The following is a 20,165-nucleotide window of genomic DNA, read 5'->3' on the forward strand; positions in this document are numbered from 1 at the left end:
GGATGCTTTGCACATATTATTAGATTTCAATATAAAATCATCATTTGCCTTTCTCTTAGCCAAATCTATTTGATCTCTATAGAACTGTTTCAATCTTCTATGATTTTCTAATAGTTCAGGATTGGTCTTGCATTTCATATGGCTAAAATCTAATAGAGTTCTAATATTATTCAACTGAGGAGTGTACCAGTTCCTTGCACTGCTATTTTTTTGACCATTTTTATTGAGGCTGATTTTTCTAGTTTTAAGAGGACAACATCTTTTGAAATTATTAGACAGAACCTGCATAAAATTATTGAATGCTAAATTTACATTATCTGTACAGATTGTTGCAAACCAATAAACTTCATTCAAACAACGTTTTAACTTGTATATACTGGTATCATTCAACACTCTATACTTATAGCTAGTTTTCGCACTTCCATCATCTACTTCTCCAGTGCTGAAGGGAGTCAGGCTAGAAATCGTCAACACTATCCCTAAGTGGTCAGATAGATGCGGTTGATTTGTAGCACAAGTATACGTTGTAGGGTGAAGGTTTGAGATGTAGTTATCTAGAATATCTATGTTAATTCCATATCAAGTGTAATAAGACATGGAGAAATTTTTATGTATGCTGATGACACGGCTCTACTAGTCGCGCATAGAGATCCAAGGGCGGCGGAGCAATTACTCCAATCAGATTTCAATCGAATTCTCAGATGGTCTCATGATAGAAACTTGGTAATTAACAAGAAAAAAACAATGTTAATGCATTTCAAATCACCCCATATTAGATGTGAAGGAACTCCAAAAATCTTTGTTCACAACTGTAAGTGCCTCTTCACTAACTCTTTTGAAAACTGTAGTTGTCCATCTCTGTCTTTGGTCAGTGATACACGTTACCTTGGAATAATGATAGATTGTAGCATGAGATGGCATTCTCAAATTGACAATATATCCAAGAAACTCCAGGCATTAAGCGCTAAAATATTTTATTTACATAAAAACATCACTGTTGATTGCCTGTATTTAATTTATAAGTCGTTAGTAGAATCCATTATACGATATGGAGTTCAATCATGGGGCTGTGCTGCAAATTACTTATTATTGAGAGTAGAGAAAATACAGTTGAGGATCCTAAAAGTTATTTCGTCTAGAATACCCCATCTAAACTTAAATTTGAACAACCTTCAAACCCTACAAATTTTTTATCAAACTCTGACACCAAGAAATTTTTACACCTTCAAAATAATAGTATTTTTCAAAGATAATTTCCACTGTAGACTTCTAGCTCCTCCTGCCCATTACAATTTCAGGTCACCAATAATATACCAAATTCCCCGGTTCAATAATATTTATGGAAAAAGATCTCTGCTCTACATAATACCTTTCCTTTTCAACAAACTACCTGCAAACATAAGAGACTACTCAAAAACGGATGTAATGATCTATGTAATAAACAATCCCAACTTGATTTCAACCCAGTGAAATCGAAATGAGAATAAAACACAGTGATAATAGTACTCTAAATTCTGAAATAAACAATAAATATTTATTATCATTATTTGAATAATAATTTCTAATATGCCTGCGTACGATGAATTTTCTTTTTCATCTTTCAAATAGCCTATTCCGCTGGTTTTAAATTATTATATATATGTTGTAAAGTCACTGCCGCCAGCCTGAACTACTAATAATTTAGTAATATTAATATTGTATAAAATACTTCCTACTTTATTCCTTCTTTTATTCCTTTTAGTTCTTAATTAACTCCTTATTTATCATGCTTATAATAATGTTATTTATTAACTCTATTACTCTTACTTCTGATTATTATGTTCTTTTTTATTTTCTCATTATTATTGTAATTCCTTTTTTTTCATTTCTTGTATTCATGACAAATAGCCTAATTTTATTTTATTTGTACTTTATTTTAATTTAAAGTTGTGAAAATTTTGTTTTGATATGGCACCTGCTGAAAAACCCATGGGTTTAGCAGGACCCAACATTGTAAAAATTATTTTCCAATAAAATTGATTGAAATTAAAAAATTATACCAGAGTCAACAAATTCTAAATAAACTTGATTTGGAATTTAATTTTCAGTTGCATCAAGCAAAAGCAAAAATAACATGATCACTGCTAATTTGATAACTGTCAATGGGAAATATTAATTGCCAATAGATAAAGTCGAGGTCGATTCACTGCAATTAGTCCACTATTCCACAGAGCACTTCCAACACATCAATTAATTATTCAAATGATTAGACGCAATAATTTTCATGCCAAGCTGTGGCCTAATTTATTTATTGCTGATAGAGGGCAGATCATAAGATGCACCTAGCAAATAGTAGCTCTGTGATACAAAAATTTGAACTGAGTCTCATCTCTGAGATAACGTGAGAGGAAAAATTGATCATCCAAGTGGCAGCTGATTGAAACAGAAATTCCCATAGTTTGTTTTTTTTTTTGAAGAGAGACTTACTTAACTTACTTTCTCGTGTCCGGACATTCTCAAAGTTTTCCAGCCCAGAAGTGGGCTAGGTCTTCTGCAGGTACATTCCCCCTCCAGAGGTCGTCAGCTGTGCAGTGAACAGGGCACAGTGGGCACTGTGTGAGGTGGCCAATGTCCCGTGCCTCTCCACAGTCACAGTAGATGTCATCCTCTGCTATGTAGCCTCACCTGACTAGGTTGGTATTTACAGGGGCCACTCCAGTTCGGATCCTATTCAGCACCCTCCAGGATCTCCATGGCAGACTGGTTCCAGTGGTCTCAGGTTCCCGGAGTGGGTACCAGTCTGGAGGTTCTGGCTATATGAACCTCATGAAACTTCTGTACTTGAGTCGGCTGCGCGATGGCTCCAGCTGAACGTACATCACGTGTCTCTAATCAAAAGTCTGTTTGAACCTCTCCAAGTATTCGTGGTTGGCGAGTCTGATCTTGGGAGTGTTCATTCCTGCAGCCCTGTAGAGTTTGTCGATGGGAGTTGGTTTCATGCAACCAGTTGCAATGCAAAATGTCTCATTAAGGGAAGTATCAACCTTCTTTGTGTGGCCTGATCGACACCAGACAGGACAGGCGTATTCCCCAACAGAGAAGTAGAGAGCCTTTCCTGATGTCAGGAGCACGCTGGGGTTTGCTCCCCATTGGCTGCTGCATAGCTTCCTGAGGGCGATGATTATGTATGATTTGAATGAGAAACTTGGTAGTCAGATTAAATTATCGGCGGAAATCCGATGTCTGGACATCCTGATGTCAGAAGCACGCTGGGGTTTGCTAGCCAGATCATCGGCATACAGGAAGTGGTAAGCATTGGGCGTGATGGGCTGGTCATTAGTGTACACATTGAATAGCAGCGGTGCCAGAACGCTCCCTTGGGGGAGGCCATTCTTTTCAATTCTCCATCGGCTCTTTTTTCCATTCAAGGAGACATAGAATCTTCGGTTCTGAAGTAGGGTACGGATGGTACTGTGAGATGCATGTCTCCAGTCATCTTGTAAACCCTGGAGAGCAAGAGATTATGGTTGACCGTGGCGTATGCTGCTGTTAGGTCTATTAAAGGTAGGCCAACCATGCCTGTGACGACACCTTCCTCAAGCCCATTCTCAATTTGCTCAGGAAGAGAGAAAATTAACAACTGTGATAACATTTTCAGCAATATAATTTGAAAACATTGCATGATTCAATAAAAATATTACCTGATGTCAAGATGAGTGCATAAGAGCAACTGGGTGACACCATAAGGCATCACTAACTTGATTGTTTTTTAAAATACGCAGTTGAATGTGAATTTCAACAGTGTTGAATGTGTTTTTCAAAGCGAGTTGATAGCAACATCAAACTTACTGACAACGATTTTTTAGTAACTAAGTATTATAGAAATGTATTTGAATGAAACTTGAAACGGTCCTATTATATAATAACATTTTCATCTTGGGAGAGCATCTTTTCAGATACAAAATCCTATGACAGTGACGAGACTATATTAATTTATTATTTAATTTACATTCAGCAAGCAATTTTTGGTGGTATGATGGATCTCAAAAACAATTATAACGACTTTGGTAGAATTTAGGTTATACCTAAATATTTTACAAAAATAATCTGATCTTTCAATTTCCGTACCGAAGGACGGGTACCCTGCTAGTAGTATCATGAATAATATCGATAATAGAGTTTCATCTTTGTGAAATCCAGTGTAGCTGGTATATATTTGTAATATTGCAACTACCCCTCCTGAATTGAATTGAATTTCATTGTTTTCGAAAAAAATACAATGTAGCATACAAATGTAAAAAATACATGTACACAAACTTAAAATAACAAACTTAAAAAACGCTCACATGAACCTAGAAGGTTTGTTCGTGAGTCGTGAGTTGAATTATAAATTAAATATTGAAATGAAAGAAAGGAGTTCTGAATTTTTAGCCGACTATAAACAAAATAAAACATCTTATAATAGAAAGTAATTATTAAAAGAAGAATTACAGTTTAAAAGACATATTGAAATTATGTGATTGTTTATAGAGAAAAAAATGAAATAATAAACAGGGCACTCATACCATCACATACACACAGGAGGGGCACAAGCACTCACACATACACACACAAACACAGCACACTCACACAACACACACACCAACACGCACAAAGCACATAGTACAGTACTATGAATGCAAGGATGAGCACTATCATAAGTACAACGATCTGAGGAGACTGGAGCAATCGTCATCGTTTAAAGTGGCTAACCACGATTGGATTGCTCTCTTATAAACTTGAATGGAGCAGTTCCCAGGTCGACTGATGCTAGGAGGCGCATTACGAATTAATAAATGTATTAAATATGTTACATTCCTGTCACATGCAACCCGAGAATTACGTTCAAGCCTTGACTGATGTAGTAGAGAGCCTCTTGTAGGGTAAGGATGAGAAGTGGAATTATTGAAATGAATTTTTTTTTGAAAGCAAAGGAAAGTGCGGATTTAATAAAAAAGTTTTTTTTTATAGTGAGAACATTGAAAAGGAGAAAAAGACGATTAGAAGAGTATGTTCTAGCCAGGCTCAACCCGGCCTCAATTATGGCTTTTTGACTTATTGAAAGTTCTTTAATCAAAGTATCAAATGCACCTCTCCAGGCAATAATTCCGTAAGACAAAATTGATTGCACATACGCGTGATAAACTGTTCTCATTACATTAATATTGAGAATTCCCTGTAGTTTTGAGAATACATACATAAGTTTACGGAGTTTTTTCTTGAGGTAGAATATATGAGGAGACCATTACAGACTATTATCTATTATTATACCAAGGTATTTAAATTCGTTTACTGACTCAATGATTTGACAATTACAATTCACATTCCACGCTTCGCCGCACGTATGTAATTTTAGACAGAGATTTGCCGGAGGGGCTCTGGTTTTGTGGAGAAAAATTGGAAGAATTTTTGTTTTATTTGTGTTCATGCTCAAAATATTAGTATCGAACCATTTTTTAAGTTTAATGATGTCATGGGAGGCCGCCCGGTAAACGTCTTCCCAGCTGTCAGCTTCAAAATATACAGCTGTATCATCAGCGAATAGGAGCATATTTCCTGTAATGTTACATTTGGTGATATCGTTGATATATACTTATACTTAGATGCCTTTATTTCCTTCTTGATCAATTTTGGAGTCAGTGGGGGCATTACTGTTGGAATTATGCCAATAGTTTTTGCTCTCATTTTGTACTCACAAAAAAGCAAGTCTTCATTGAAATTGGACTTATGGAATAAACTCCATGGTTCTTCTTTCCTGAACTGGAGCCACTGCATATTCCTAATTCCTTTCACCCCTTTTACAAAGTAATCATTAATTGGATCCAGTGTAAGAATGCCTTCATCCAATATCTTCTTCACTACAAACTTCTTGCTGGTGGCAGTTATAATATCCACCCAGTCGTCGGGGACAAAAAATACCTCTCTTCATGTTTCTCTTTGTAGTTTCAACCTTACCAAAATCCCGGTCACAATGATTGTAAGAATGACCAGAGAGCTAAAATGTAATGTCAACCGTCTCAATGTGTGTTGTGTCAACAACATACAACCAAAACTTAACTGTAAGTTGGCTCTTGTTTTGTCCCCCACAATTATCACAAAAAGCAGTAAGGTGGGTGACTGTTGAGGGCAAAGATTAATTGTACTGCATCAAACATGAAATCATTTCTTCACATCCTCTTGATGCTTGTCCTTCGTGCCAAAGATACATGAATGCATCATCTGTTCCAATGTCATGGACATTGAAATTGTATGTCCATAACTGCCTTGCATAATAGACTTTTGTACACGTCAAGACCGGTGTGGGTAACATTTTTTGGAGGTCAAAACCAACTGCTCTATGTGTAGGATCCTTTCCTACATCTTCCTTTGCCCTACTCATTTCGTTTTTGACATTTTCAGCCTTACGCAGGTGAAGTTCTTTAGCAATTGTTACAGCATGTTTGGCTTCCTGATCTCCATGCTCAATAGCTGATTTGAATTTATCGCAATCATTACAAGTGTCACTATGTGGCCGATGGAATGTAAGATTCATAGGCGCCGACTTGTCAAAATTATTGGGGGGGCCCTAACCGGGGTGGTCCGCCAACCCCCCCCCCCAACAAATTTTTTTTTAAATTTATAAGGCCTAGAAATGCTTTATTTAACTACTGGTATAAAATATTTTTCAAAAAGTCAAATTTATGGAAGAAAAAAGCTTACTTCTTTCTATTTATTAAAAATACAGAGAGTATGAAGAATAAATTACTGTATTTAACCCAATATGTATATATACATATTGATTGGTTGGCCAATGTCCCTAAATCATGGACCAATTTTGAATTTATAAGACCTAAAACGCTGTATTTAATTATGCAGTATAAAGAATATAGGCAGAAACAAATCACATTTTACTCTTTCACACTAAAATAAAATAAAAATGAGCAAAATTAATGAACTAAAAATAGCATAAAGAATATCTAATATTACTCGAAAAGCCAAATTTTCAGAAGATAAAAAGCCTAGGTCTACTTACTTAAAATACAGAGAGTATGAAGAATAAAATAATTACTGTATTTAATTCAGTTTAACTTACATACATATCCATTGATTGGCCAATGTCCTTCTCCTTATACCATTGAAAAAGTATGCCTTCTGAGTTCATTGCTGCTTATAAACTCGTTCATCACCGTGCTCAAGTGAACTTCGTCCAGGACATCACGGTGGGCGTGAAGGACTGCTAAATTGTTCAGCCGTTTCTGTCCCATTGTTGATCTCAGATACGTCTTCAGTCGACGGAGTGCACTAAAAGAGCGTTCTGCCGTTGCCGACGAAATTGGCACTACTTGAAGAAGCTTGATCACTTTAACCACTTCTGACAGCATTTTTTTAATGGCTGGCTCTTGTGAAAGATATTTCCTTACATCACGCATTGATTTCATTTTTAAATTATTTTGCCTATTAATATCGGCTAACATGTTTAGATGTATTTGCAACCTTTCAACATCCAGGTCATTTTTAAAAAAATCTTTCGACTGTTCGAAACTTGAACCTTCTTCGTTCGCCACTAACACACTCAAAAACTCTTTTTCGACCGCAACGAGCCGCGACAAGCCCGTGGACTCAAAGCGTTCTTTGATGCAAGATCGCACCGTTTCACACACCTCGATGTAGAGAGCTTTGAAGTAGTCCTTTGGGGTGTTGAAGTTATGTGGTGAGCTGGCTCCGTCGTTTTCATATCTATTTGGAACGCGCCGTTTCCTTGGAATCACAGGCTCTTCTACTTGTGAAAATTTGTTTTTTAAGCACGACTTCCAAAACTCCTCAAAGCCATCTCGCTTATCATCTAAAATGCTAATCAATCCTTTAAACATGCCTTCCACTTCAGTTACACTTAGATGAGGGCTCTGAATGTTTTCGTTAACTTCTTCTACTACGTTCATTACATGGCAATATAAATTCAAAAATAAATAAGTCCTGAACAGTATCATAGATTCAAGAAAACCCGCACATTTATAACCTGCTTCAGTTTTGTCTGTTGAGGAAAATATCTCAAAAAACTGTAGGAGATCTTCATAGTTTTTCAAAATCCTCTGTATACTTGAAGCTCGCATTGTCCATCGGGTCGGGCAAAGTGGTCGAAGATTGGCTTGATCATTTTCACTTTCGAGGCGTATGTTTCTAAATAAATTGATTCTTTTGTTAGATTCCTTAACTGTATTTATTAGATCTTTGGCTAAGGCCATAACATCCCTCATGCATGGGAGGCAAGAAAGGCTGTCCTGCACTGCTAAGTTCAAACTATGGGCTGTACAGTGCACGTAGTGTGCCTGGGGCTGAATATCCAAAAGTAACTTTTGCAGGCCTTTAAATCTTCCTCTCATGTTTGCCGCTCCATCATAGCACTGTCCTCTCAATTTTTCAATAGGTAAATTAAGCCGCGCAAAAATGTCCTTAACAATTTTGAAAAGAGTTTGTGCTTCGGTATTAGGAGTCTCATATAAACCAATAAAGTCTTCATTGATTATTAAATCGTCACTTACAGTTCGAACACAAAATGACACTTGCTCATGAATCGATATATCACTTGTTTCGTCCACAATAATTGAAAAGTGTTCACTATTCTTGATTTTATCTAGCACTGAGCGCACAACAGATTTGCCCAATATATCAATTATCTCATTTTGAACGTCATGTGAGATCCATTTATACCCAGAACGCCCCAACCAGTCTTTTAACTCAGGAACGTCTTTTTTCCTAAGTTCTAGCAATTGCAAAAAATTTGAGTTAATATCTTCATGTCCTCTTATGGCCAAACCTTGCCGGCAAAGGTACTTAACTGTTGTAAAAATAATTTCAAGAGCCAAACGGGCTTTCTTCATGTCACTGTTCAATTGATCATTTAATTGAGCGGCTACACTTGGTTTTGCTAAAGATGAAAGTTTTAAAACTCCTTCCTTATGCACAGACGTATTTTCATGAGTACGAAATTTGTCCAATCCCTTTTTCCAGTTAGAAAAACCAACAGTAGTAAACGCATCTTCTTTCTTGGTAGTCAATTGGAGAAGGCCCTTGGCCTCTGCCTCTTTGCAGGTCTGACAAAAAACTTTATCCATTGTTGCGTCATATTGTAACCATTTATATTTAGTCACCCAAGACTTCTGGAACGATCTTCCTCCAATAGGCTTGTCATTAGGTTTTGTATTTTGCTGTGAAAAGCTCACGCCTGATGTTGAAGCAGTTGTTTCGACATTTGCCGGGGTTGCAGTGTCAATGCGAGGCTTCTTAGTGATGAATTTATCCATTATAGGCTACAAAAAAAATCACTAATGCAGAAGCCGACAAAATAAACACTTACTCTAAAAACACTACATACTGTGCACAATTCTAACAATTGCAGCCCTAACAACACGTCAACACATGAAATTAGGTTATACGCGAACGCGACCGTGTCATAACTCACTTGACAAGCAAGAAGCAACTAGCCAACTATCACAACTACACAACACAAGACAGACTAGAATGCAGTGTGTCCAGCCCGGGAAAAATTAAGTACTAATTATCAAAATATCCCTCGCAAAATGTACTACGGCTGGACACACTGCTAGAGTGAGTGCAGGAGCAGTGGCGCAATTTTTGGCATGAGTGTGCGGGGAGGGGTGGGTTGTTTGACTTACCGGGTCGTCGCCCTCTACGCCTTCTAGACAATAACAATAACAAGTAGACAATAACAATAACAGTGGTTCGCGTCGCAGCACAGTTCCAAATTCTTATAACTATCTATGACTCCCCTTACCCTCATGCTTCAACACTCATCTCTTTGGCTAAACTTACTCAGTTTTACATCGTATTAAGTTCGTAAAAGCACAACACAGTATGACATTGTGTTGAGAGTAATTGGTTTAGTACTGTTTAAAGAGTTTATAGTAGCGTATCACGCGATGCTTTAAACTTACAAGCAAAATGTAATAATTTGAAACATTAAATTGCCTTTTTCTCAAAACTTGGATTTTTGAGTTGTGGCACTGTTGAACTGGGCCAGCGATATTACTATGTTTCCCAGACATAGTAGTTAGTTCGTTCAGTCACTAAATACATTGGTGCATGCAATTTATATTGTAGTTCTGATTTTTTAATATATTATTTGGGTACATAAGAGCAGTCCAGAACCAATTTCTTCATGCAAAATTTCCTTGTGCTAGATACAGGGTGGCCCAAAAACCTCGTATTTTCGGCTCATTTTCGAGTTTTCAGCTATTTCTGACAAATCTCGTAATCGGACAGAAAAATTTGTTCTCGTCTTTTTTCTATAATATAAAATTCTGAATAAAATGAGATCATTCGAAACTCTCTATCTCCAATGAGTACTGAGTTATGATTTTCAAAAATGAGTGAAATTTGAAGAGAAAATCAATTTTTGATGAATTTTAGATTTTGATCAACAATATCTTCCGATTTTTACCATTTAGATGTATAATTCGAAATCCCTCTGGGCGTAATTTTGTGCTCTACAATCTGAGATCAGGTAGAGCGCTCTATCTCATATAGATTTCCATGTAAACCTGACAACAATGCTCCTTCTATTGTGAAAAACACAATACTGAAAATTTATCCAAAATTTAACACACGCATTATATAAATCAATATTTTTTTATTTAATTAGAAAAGATTTATGTAATATTGACATAAAATCAAATAAAAATTCAGTCATAAATGTATTTTTATTAATGTATTTCATCATTCTTTTAATTAATGGGAAAAGATTTATGAAATATTGACATAAAATCAAATCAAAAATTCAGTCATAAACATATTTTTATACATGTATTTTTATTTATGTATTCCATATATTTTTTTAATAGGAAAATACTTATGAAATCTTGACATAAGATCAAATCAAAAATGTATAAATGTAGTCATATATTATGTAGTACATTAAATCGGTAGGAAACAAATTTAAAACTAAGGTAAGTCTATCATCTCATTTCTTGATGGACTCATTTCTTGTCGGTATCCAGACTTGAGGGGGCTAGAATCAAAAGTTACATAATCCAAAAAGCTAATTTTTGGGAATAAGCAAAAAACTATTTCATCACAATACTGTTACCAAGCAACCATGGAAATATGTTTAAATTTCAGTTATTATCTTTTAAACTATCTGTAGACAATACAAATACAATTTTATTCACTCACATAATAATTATGTAGACTTGAAGCTTGGATTATGTCACTTTTGACTCCAACACTAGGATTTAGTCTATTTTGATCCTGATCAAAGTGGATTATGTCATTTTTGACTCTGGTTTCATAATGAGTTACAGGCATGTCACTGCAGTCTATAATAGCAGGGAACGTGATAAGGCAACCATTGAAGAGGAATATAATTATTGCAAATAATATTATTTTATTTTCAAATCATAAATCAATAAATCTAAATTTAATTCTACATTTCAAATTATTTTGAACAATGTACATAATTTTGTACTGTTTTGTACGAATTAAATTTATTGTAGATCATTTTAATTGACAAGAAGATTTTGAAGATGACTTTTGTGAACAACATTGATGTGACATATTAAAGAATAAAAGTTAAATCTCTCTCTTGTTGTTCGCACAAGTCATCTTGGAGATCTCCTTGACAATTTGAATGATCTACAACAAATTTGTAGAATTCTAATTCGGGCATGTCTCGCCATAGGTCACCATAATGTTTCTTTAGCAGTTTATCAACATCCTTCTTTTTGTTTGCATTCAGCTCATTTTTCTTTAGCACCTCTTCTGGCACAAAGTGCTTCATTGTCTTTCCCAATCTTGTAATTTTTGTAGGATCCAATATCACTTTTATAAGCAATTTCTCCTCTTACTGTGCAGTTATTTCCAATTCTATTTATATACACTCTTTTTATTTTTGAAATCTGAAAGTGCCATTTCTGAACCTCTTTTATGATAGTTTCTTTTGCTTTTTTGAAATCATACACTTTCACATCTGTTCCTACCAACTTAATCTTTTCATATTTTTCAATGATATCATACACCTCTTTAGGATTTACTAGGACTTCCTTTCTCTTGAGTTCTTTTTCAATATTCCCAAATACTCGATCCGCAGGTAGGAAACTGTGGCCAGTTACTGGGAACACAATCTCTACTTCTTTTATTGATTGATTCGCGTTCTGAGACACAAGCCAAGTGCTTACCATTGTCATTAAAGTTGAGTTTTTGTTTTGGCCCGAGCAGCCATCTGATACTAGACGTAGTGTACTGTATCCGGTCATATCAGTTGTTTCAAGTGTATCCAAAAGGCAGGAGGCAATCAAATTTGAGTCTTTACAATATTCATTTTCTGTCCAGCAGTACGTCGTTACATTGTCCTGGCCAAGCTCTGATTTGCTATTACCCTTGACAACAGTAAAGTTATGAACGTATACTTGACGGCTGTAGTAAGTAGATTAGTCAGGTACTTTTGGTGGGGCAGATTTTTTTGACAGTCAAACGATAGTATTAAAGTATTGGGATTGGGATCTTTCAGTTTGTCATAAAAGGCCTTATACTTCAACTTATGAACTCTCTTCTATGTTATTAAAACGTTCTTTTTGCAGGATCATCTCTTTTTAGTTTCTCTGAAAGTTCAATACAAAGTGAACAAACGTCAGTTCGAGGTGTACCAAATCCTAAATTGTATTTATTATTAAAAATGCTTCTGAAATAAGAGAGTTTTACAGGCAGGTTGGTCGGTTCGGAGGAGTATATTTTCCACAATCGTTTTATGTTCAGACTGGAACTTGAGTACTTTCTTTGATTACCCCCTCTACAGTAGTGTGACTCTATGCATTTCAAGCTATTTATGAATTTCATAACTCACTCATTTTTTGGCTGGTAAATGGCATGCTTCTTGAATCCACCTCTCCTATCTTCAATAAAACCTTTTTCATGAAACTGAGCAGTAACATTATTAATTCTGGGTCGAGAAACTTGAAGAATATTTTTGAATGTTTCTAAGCACACTGGAATCTCTTCCTTATCAACATTACCAACAAATTATTTTGTTGTTCGGAGTTTTGAGCCGTAGCACTTGGAGTTGTCTAAATTTTTAGATTGTCCAGGCCTTCTACGTTTACAGTTGAAAATTTTTACGTGTTTCAGTATGGAGTGGTCTTGATATCGTTTTTCCGATTTCTTGTTGTATAGCTTGTGGAAACTCATGACATCTCGCATTTTCAGTTGTTTGCATCTGTAAACTCCTTCTATGTGGTTGCAAGTGGGGTATTTAGGTGGGTGTTTTGCAGAGTACCTAAAACAGAGAAAAGATTCTAATGAGATTCACTGTTATGTAAATCAATAGAATTTTCCTCTGTTTTAGACTAACAGTGACAGGTGTAGCCAAAGAGAATCAGAAAAACCAGGCACATTATACCTATCCTATCCTAATCAAGGCTTACATTTACAAACACTGAAACCTTTTTACAAGTTAGTATTAAGTTACACCTCCAAAATTCATCATAGAAGTTTTTAAAATCACATTCACACACTCATACTAAGAACTGAACCTAAAACTTAGGCTAGGTTTACCTTGCAGTCTTTTCCTTATTTTTCTTCCAGTTGGAAGGATTACGACTTCTTTTTCGACTTCGCTGTCCATCTTCAGTTGGTGTTACATTCAACTCCATTTTGTTGTCACAATAATACTTCAATTAAACTTTAAATTCGATAAAACAACAGAACAAAAAGCTTCATACGCTAAACACTACTTGTCTATCTTGTAGCTGAAGTGAAACAAAACAAACATAACCTCAAAAGCTGGTTCAAACAGAGCACCTGATTGGATGAAAACAGTCAGTCTCAAAAGTGACAAGATCCAGAGGATTATGTCAGTTTTTTAACCAACCTTCGTACCTCTAGAGTAATACTGCCACATCTCCAAACACCTGATTTTTCAGGAGAGCGTTTTTAAAGTTTGTTCGATCATTTTAAAATAAAATATCCATAATCATCTTAGAACAATAAATTATGACATTTCATAATTCAAATATAATTTTACAGCGAGCTTTTAGTCTCTTTGAAATCTAAATTTATAACAGATTTGATTGTTTCTTCATCATAGAAGTAATCTCCTGCACCAACGCACCATGGCAATCAGTGTTATTGGTGAATGGAATTCAAGCAATTGAATGTTTTAACTAACTTACATTACGTAAGTTAGATAAATCTTGAAAGTGAATAATATTATGAGTATAGTTGATGATGATGGTTATATTATTATTATTATTATTATTAATAATAATAATAATCCTTCCTTCCTTTCCTTTTTCCTTCGTCCTGGTACCCCCAGAAGAAGGGAGTTTATTATAGAAAATATAACAAACAAAAATGAAAAATACACTACTTATAAAAAGAAATCTTACAAACAAAACAAATGAAGAATAATAAAAAAAGCAAGAATGACAAAAGATAAGAAGATTCCCTTTCAGTAGAACATTTCAAATATTATAAACCAGACGAATTATAAGACGAATTACTTTTGAGAGTATCTCAAATATTTGAGAGTATCAATATCTATAATAATAATAATAATAATAATAATAATAATAATAATAATAATAATAATAATAGTAACACTAAATAAAAGTTGACCTTGAACTTCTTACAGAACAAACATAACCTATTTTTGGACATGTAATCAAAATTTGGGAATGGAATAGTTTTGGGCCAAGCCTGTTGTTCCTTTCCAATCATATTTATATGATTTGTTATTGTATCCACGTATAAATAAATAAATAAATGAGACATTCAATTACATACTGTGGGATTATTCTTCAACAATTTACATTCTTATTATTATTATTCTTATTATTATTATAGATGTTGATACTCTCAAATACTTGAGATACTTTCAAAAGTAACTAAAATTGGTGATTGTTTTTCAATCATAGAAGTTACTTCTGCACTAATGCATGTTAATAATAACAGTACTGTTTTAATTAAGTATAGTAAGTTTTAATTATGAAGTCAACTCTACTAGGATAAAAAATGATAAAAGCAGTGTTTTAAAAGATAAATAATTGGAAATTTATTAAAAATATTTCTTTTACAAATCACTTTCATCAATGAAAATGTCATCAGTTTCCTCAACCAGTAGTTGTTGATAATCAGCTTGATCATTAGCTGGTGCACATGACTTAAAATAATTGTGATGCACTATTGGAATTGCCAAGCTTTCACAAAGTTCAAGTAGGTCCCTGTACTTTTTTCTTGAAATTCTCGGTGCTTCATAGTAGGCATTTTTTAGAGAAGTGGTTGCTTGACGTCCTCTCTGTCGTCTTCTCAGATTCACCTCCTTGAAATGTTGTTGATCATAATCGGTTTTGTAAAAAAATCTATTCGGTTTGTCTTTTTTGACATGAATTACCTTGATGTCATTCCATCTCACTTTCTCATTATCATCATTTATCCCCCAATTGCTTCCTGCTTGTTTTGCAAGATCTTTGAAGTCTTTGATATCCTCAGTGTTGGGTTCATTCACAATAAAAGGTTTGCCCGTTTTTTCGCCCCTTTTATGATGCCAGTCCACTGAGCTGGTACATAGATAGGCCCAGATTTCAGCAATCTCTTTTTCTCCTTCTCATTAACTGAGTGCATGCAATCACCCTCGTTCTGCGTATGACCCACAACCAAAAACTTATGTGTGATCTCATCTATATCTAGATGAGCCACTGCATGACAATACAGAGCCACCATTGCTTTATTTTTATTCTGCCCTGCACAGTTATCAGAGTAGAATATTATATTATTTTTCTGGCAGAAATTTGTTAGATAAGATAACACAAAAGAGACTATTTCATTGACCCAGAAATAGCAGTGTCCTTGTTTCTCTTTTATATCAAAGATTGTAAAATTGTAGCAATTCAGTTTCCTTTTGTAATAAAAAACCGACACCTCCCCACAAGGAACAGGAGGTACTGCCTGCAGATCATAAACAAGATACAATGGTATCTGCATTTGTAGATTTGATGTCTAACTCTTTCTCCTTTCTACTCAAGGTTTTATTTTTCTCATGAGTTTCAAATTTCTCCAATAAATTGTCCTTTTCTCTCTCATCAGCATTTTTCAATCTCTCACATAACGAACACAAGTCCTTCTTTGGAACGAAAAATGAGAGATTAAATTCGGTGTTGAAAATCTGACTATACATTGACTCGGAGATTTTTGTTTCTTTGTGTGTTTCAATGAACAGTCTGTACATCTCACTAATACTCAGGCTACCATCCAGTAACTCCTTCTGTGTTCCATTCCTCAAATATAGTGAGATTCTATTTTTGGAAAACTTCTTATGTGATTTCTCACAAATTCCTTCTCAGCTTCCTCAATGCAATGTTTAGTGTGCATTCCTTGTTTCGATTTGAGGAGGGCCCCGGTAAGGTCCACTCGTTTGTAGCAATTTCTTATAACTTTTTCAGAAATACTGATTGTTTTCAAAAAAAAAATCTTTACAAACCCTTATTTTGTCACAAGTCAGGAAGTAGGCAATATTGTTTGATCTATTTTTCCTAGCTACAACAAGCTTCGATTTCTGTTGAAGTTTCTCCGTGTACATCATAATGAAGTTGTGCTGGCGTTCACGATCATGAAGTTCCCAGTAGCCCCTATTGATTTCACTCTGTTTATCCACAGAAATCTTGCTGGGACATTTAATATGACATTTCACACCACAGGTTCCTTTGACAACCTTAGCTGGTACAGTTCTATTAGATTTTGTCTTATAAGACTGGCCGCTGTTCACTTTATTTCTCTTTATAACTGCTTTCCATGTTGACTCATCTCTTTTCCGTTTTCTAGTGAGTTTTGGGGTTGAATCAGAGAATTCGGAGACAGTTCGACTAGTTTCACATTCACTTTCTTCCACATTCACTTCTATTTCTTGAGAAATTTCACTGGAGGGAATTGAAGTAGTTCGACCATCTGATGCAACTGCGTTGTAGGCTCCTTCGTCTTCCGAGTAATCAGAGCTGGATGGAAGATAGTCGTTGTCTTTGGACTTATCTTCTTCTTCGTCAGATGAATTGAAAGCATCATCGAGGTATGAATTGGTGCTCACGTCGATAACATCTTTTTCATTCTGGGAATAGAAGAGAAAACATTTTTTTTCAGATTAACATTCCATAAAACGAACGAAGTTCTAGGTTCTTCACAAATAATTATTATGATGACTTAGTTGATTGAAATTATTTTCCTCGAACATGAGATTCGATTCGGAACAGATTCTCAAAGGCACAACCAATTTCAATGTACCCAGCTTATAGACAGAGTTTTACAAGTTCACCATAATTATTAGTATTAAAAATATTATCAAATTCAAGACAGTGAGTTTGCATTTGATTGTAATAACTTTGAAATAGATATAACTGTGTCTCTATTACAAAACTCTGCATTCACCTCTTCTTGTGAGTGAAAAAAGAAGTTGTACTAGTTAATTTGAAATCAAATAAAAAATTCAGTCATAAACATATTTTTATACATGTATTTTTATTTATGTATTCTATATATTTTTTTAATTAATAGGAAAATACTTATGAAATCTTGACATAAGATCGAATCAAAAATCTATAAATGTAGTCATATATTATGTAGTACATTAAATCGGTAGAAAACAAATTTAAAACTAAGGTAAGTCTATCCTCTCATTTCTTGATGGATTCATTTCTTGTCGGTATCCAGACTTATGCTGTTCTGAAAAAGAAAGAAAAAAAATAATAATCATGGATTTAGAATTTGAATATTACACTCTGTGTGAGTGTTTCAATTATTGCTCTTTCCAGATTTAGTTTCTCATCTGCACGCTTGATCATGTATAACCAAGCGTGCAATTGGGCTACACATGCAATGGCATCACCCACTAAAGCAAGTTTGAAGAATAACAAATCAATAAGATAATAGTGAGAAACAATATAATATAACAGTCTAAAAGATTTTAGTGATTAAGATTAATAATAAGTAGTATTACTTCTTACTATTCTGTAGTTTTCAAATTCTCACATCGATTATAATAATAATCATCGAATGAAAATGAATCAAGGGAAAGAGAATCAAGAAAATCAAGAGAAAATCTTCTCAAATAACTAATAAGTGTATTATTTATAATTAATTTAATCGAACTTTCAAAAGCAATTTCATGCAGTGGCTACAGATATATAAAATATTTAAAGACAAAACAATTGTATATGTATTGTAAAGCTTTCCCTGGGGGAGTCACTCTCACCTCCAAGGATAAGTCGATACACATATAAAGAATCAGATGTGGAATGTAAATAGTCCCACGTTACTGGCCAAATCATGTAGTGCTGTATCTAAATGCTTCACGTTGGGCCGGCAAATCATGTAAAGCGGTATTTAAATGCCTCACGTTCGTAGAGTGAATCTTGCACTGAATCAACGGTGTTGAGGTTATAAATTTTGTAACTGCGTGCGTGGACGCTAAGTATACACCAGACTGATTGGTTCACTACCAGATTCAATACAATTGTCGGAATCGCAGGAGGCCTAAACGCTCGCTCACCCTTGATTCTTCTTATGACAGATTGTATGGTGATGAAATTTTTATAAGTAGTGTAGCGATCGCTAAACACTGAATACGGATACTTTAAAATTATTACCTGTGATGAAAGAGCATACAAAATCATACAGGTCGAGCAAAAATCCCGATGTAGATAATTTACAGGACTGCGTCTCTAACAAATTCCGAAGATTAAGATAGGGTACAAGGACCAGATATCGTTCGGAATATACTTCGAGAACAGAGTCTTGTCGGGTTTTAAGCTCTATTGTAGGAAATTATATGATCTCTGGCTGCATCTGTTATACAGTTGATGTATTCGCTCCTAAGTCGAGGTTGGTAACAGATAAAAGCTGATATATGAGCAGGTAAGGACAGAGAATAAGTACCTCGATCTGACCCCACACAATACATCCACTTAGACCTGTTCCAATATCCAGCTTAATTCAATTATTTCAATGATCGTATTCGATCGATTCTTGATAGTATAGAACGTATCAGACACAATAATTGACAGGCTTAAGAAATAATCGAACTCAAAAGACGAATTAACAAAATTGAAATATATTATAATAAAATATATGATTTCACAGTGCAGATTCAGAATTTGATTTACAGATTGATAATAATTTAGCATTAACAAAAGAGTTAAAAATATTCTTGTACTTGCATGACACCATGCATGATTCGACAGAATTTTACAATTGATAAAATTTAACAGTTTGTGAAAAAATGGTGAAAATAAATTATAAAATATTTTAAAAGATTTGCTCGGGGTCGTGGTTCTGGCAGCGGAGGATAGTTAATCAACTACAAGTTTTTATAAATTCTATATGAATAATTCTAGGCTCTTAATAGTTAATAAGCGCTTGTCGGCGTGGCCAATAATTTAACGAAGAAAATTTTATATCTTTCTGCACTGTAATATTTTTCGAAGCGTAGATTGGGGCCCCTTTAACTTATAACTCACGTGAAACTCCTTGGCGGTCGTGGTTTTCTTCTTTAGATCAAATTCGTTTGATCAGCAGCGGGTCCAGGCTTTGGTCTCAGCACGTGTGGAATTTTGATTTAATATCTCCTTCACCAAATTAATTAAGGGATAATTTAACTTTAAACTTTTGATTTATCGATTGATGAACATAGATTTACGAATAACAATTAGAATAGCCTAAAATATTGGCTCACAAATAAAACATATAAAATCGAACGAAAATTTTTACGAATAGGTCTTGGTAACTTTAACGAGGTCTGAACGGTGAGGATTTCAAAAGGGAAGTGAAGTCTTTTTCTCAGCTTCTTGGCTAGAATCTTTTTTCTGAGAATCTCGGTGTAATAAATTTGCATGAAATTTTGCCATTGGTAGAACGATCATGACGTAGACGTGACGTCAGTGGCAAGCAATAGAATATAATTCCTTTAATTACGATAATAATTCAATTTGTATAATTCTTAAAACTGCTTAATCTCCTAGACATAGTTCCTCTTATACAATGTACATGTGCTAGCGCATATGATAAGGCAGGTTTGTTGTCTGATAGCAGATTAACATATGTTGTTTTCAAACGATCACCTTTTTGGTGCTATTTCTATGCACTATGATTGGCTTAGACTTGCCAAAGAGATTCAA

The 20,165-nt window shown here is 34.7% G+C and overlaps 1 protein-coding gene across 2 annotated transcripts in view; it reads left to right on the forward strand.

Moving 5' to 3' along the window:
- LOC111046050 overlaps positions 1-17,494 on the forward strand; it is a 53,231-nt gene extending 35,737 nt beyond the window's left edge. Inside the window, exon 6 of one of the 2 annotated variants that reach the window (XR_005571274.1) lies at positions 16,825-17,494. The gene's annotated coding sequence lies outside the window, so the exon portion shown is untranslated. Of the gene's footprint in view, positions 1-11,315; positions 16,209-16,824 lie in introns of those variants that run through there. The other variant, XR_005571276.1, reaches the window with a different exon arrangement.
- The last annotated feature ends 2,671 nt before the right edge of the window (positions 17,495-20,165 follow it).

This window comes from Nilaparvata lugens, chromosome 5 (assembly GCF_014356525.2).
Source record: "Nilaparvata lugens isolate BPH chromosome 5, ASM1435652v1, whole genome shotgun sequence".
Classification (NCBI taxonomy): Eukaryota; Metazoa; Arthropoda; class Insecta; order Hemiptera; family Delphacidae; genus Nilaparvata; species Nilaparvata lugens.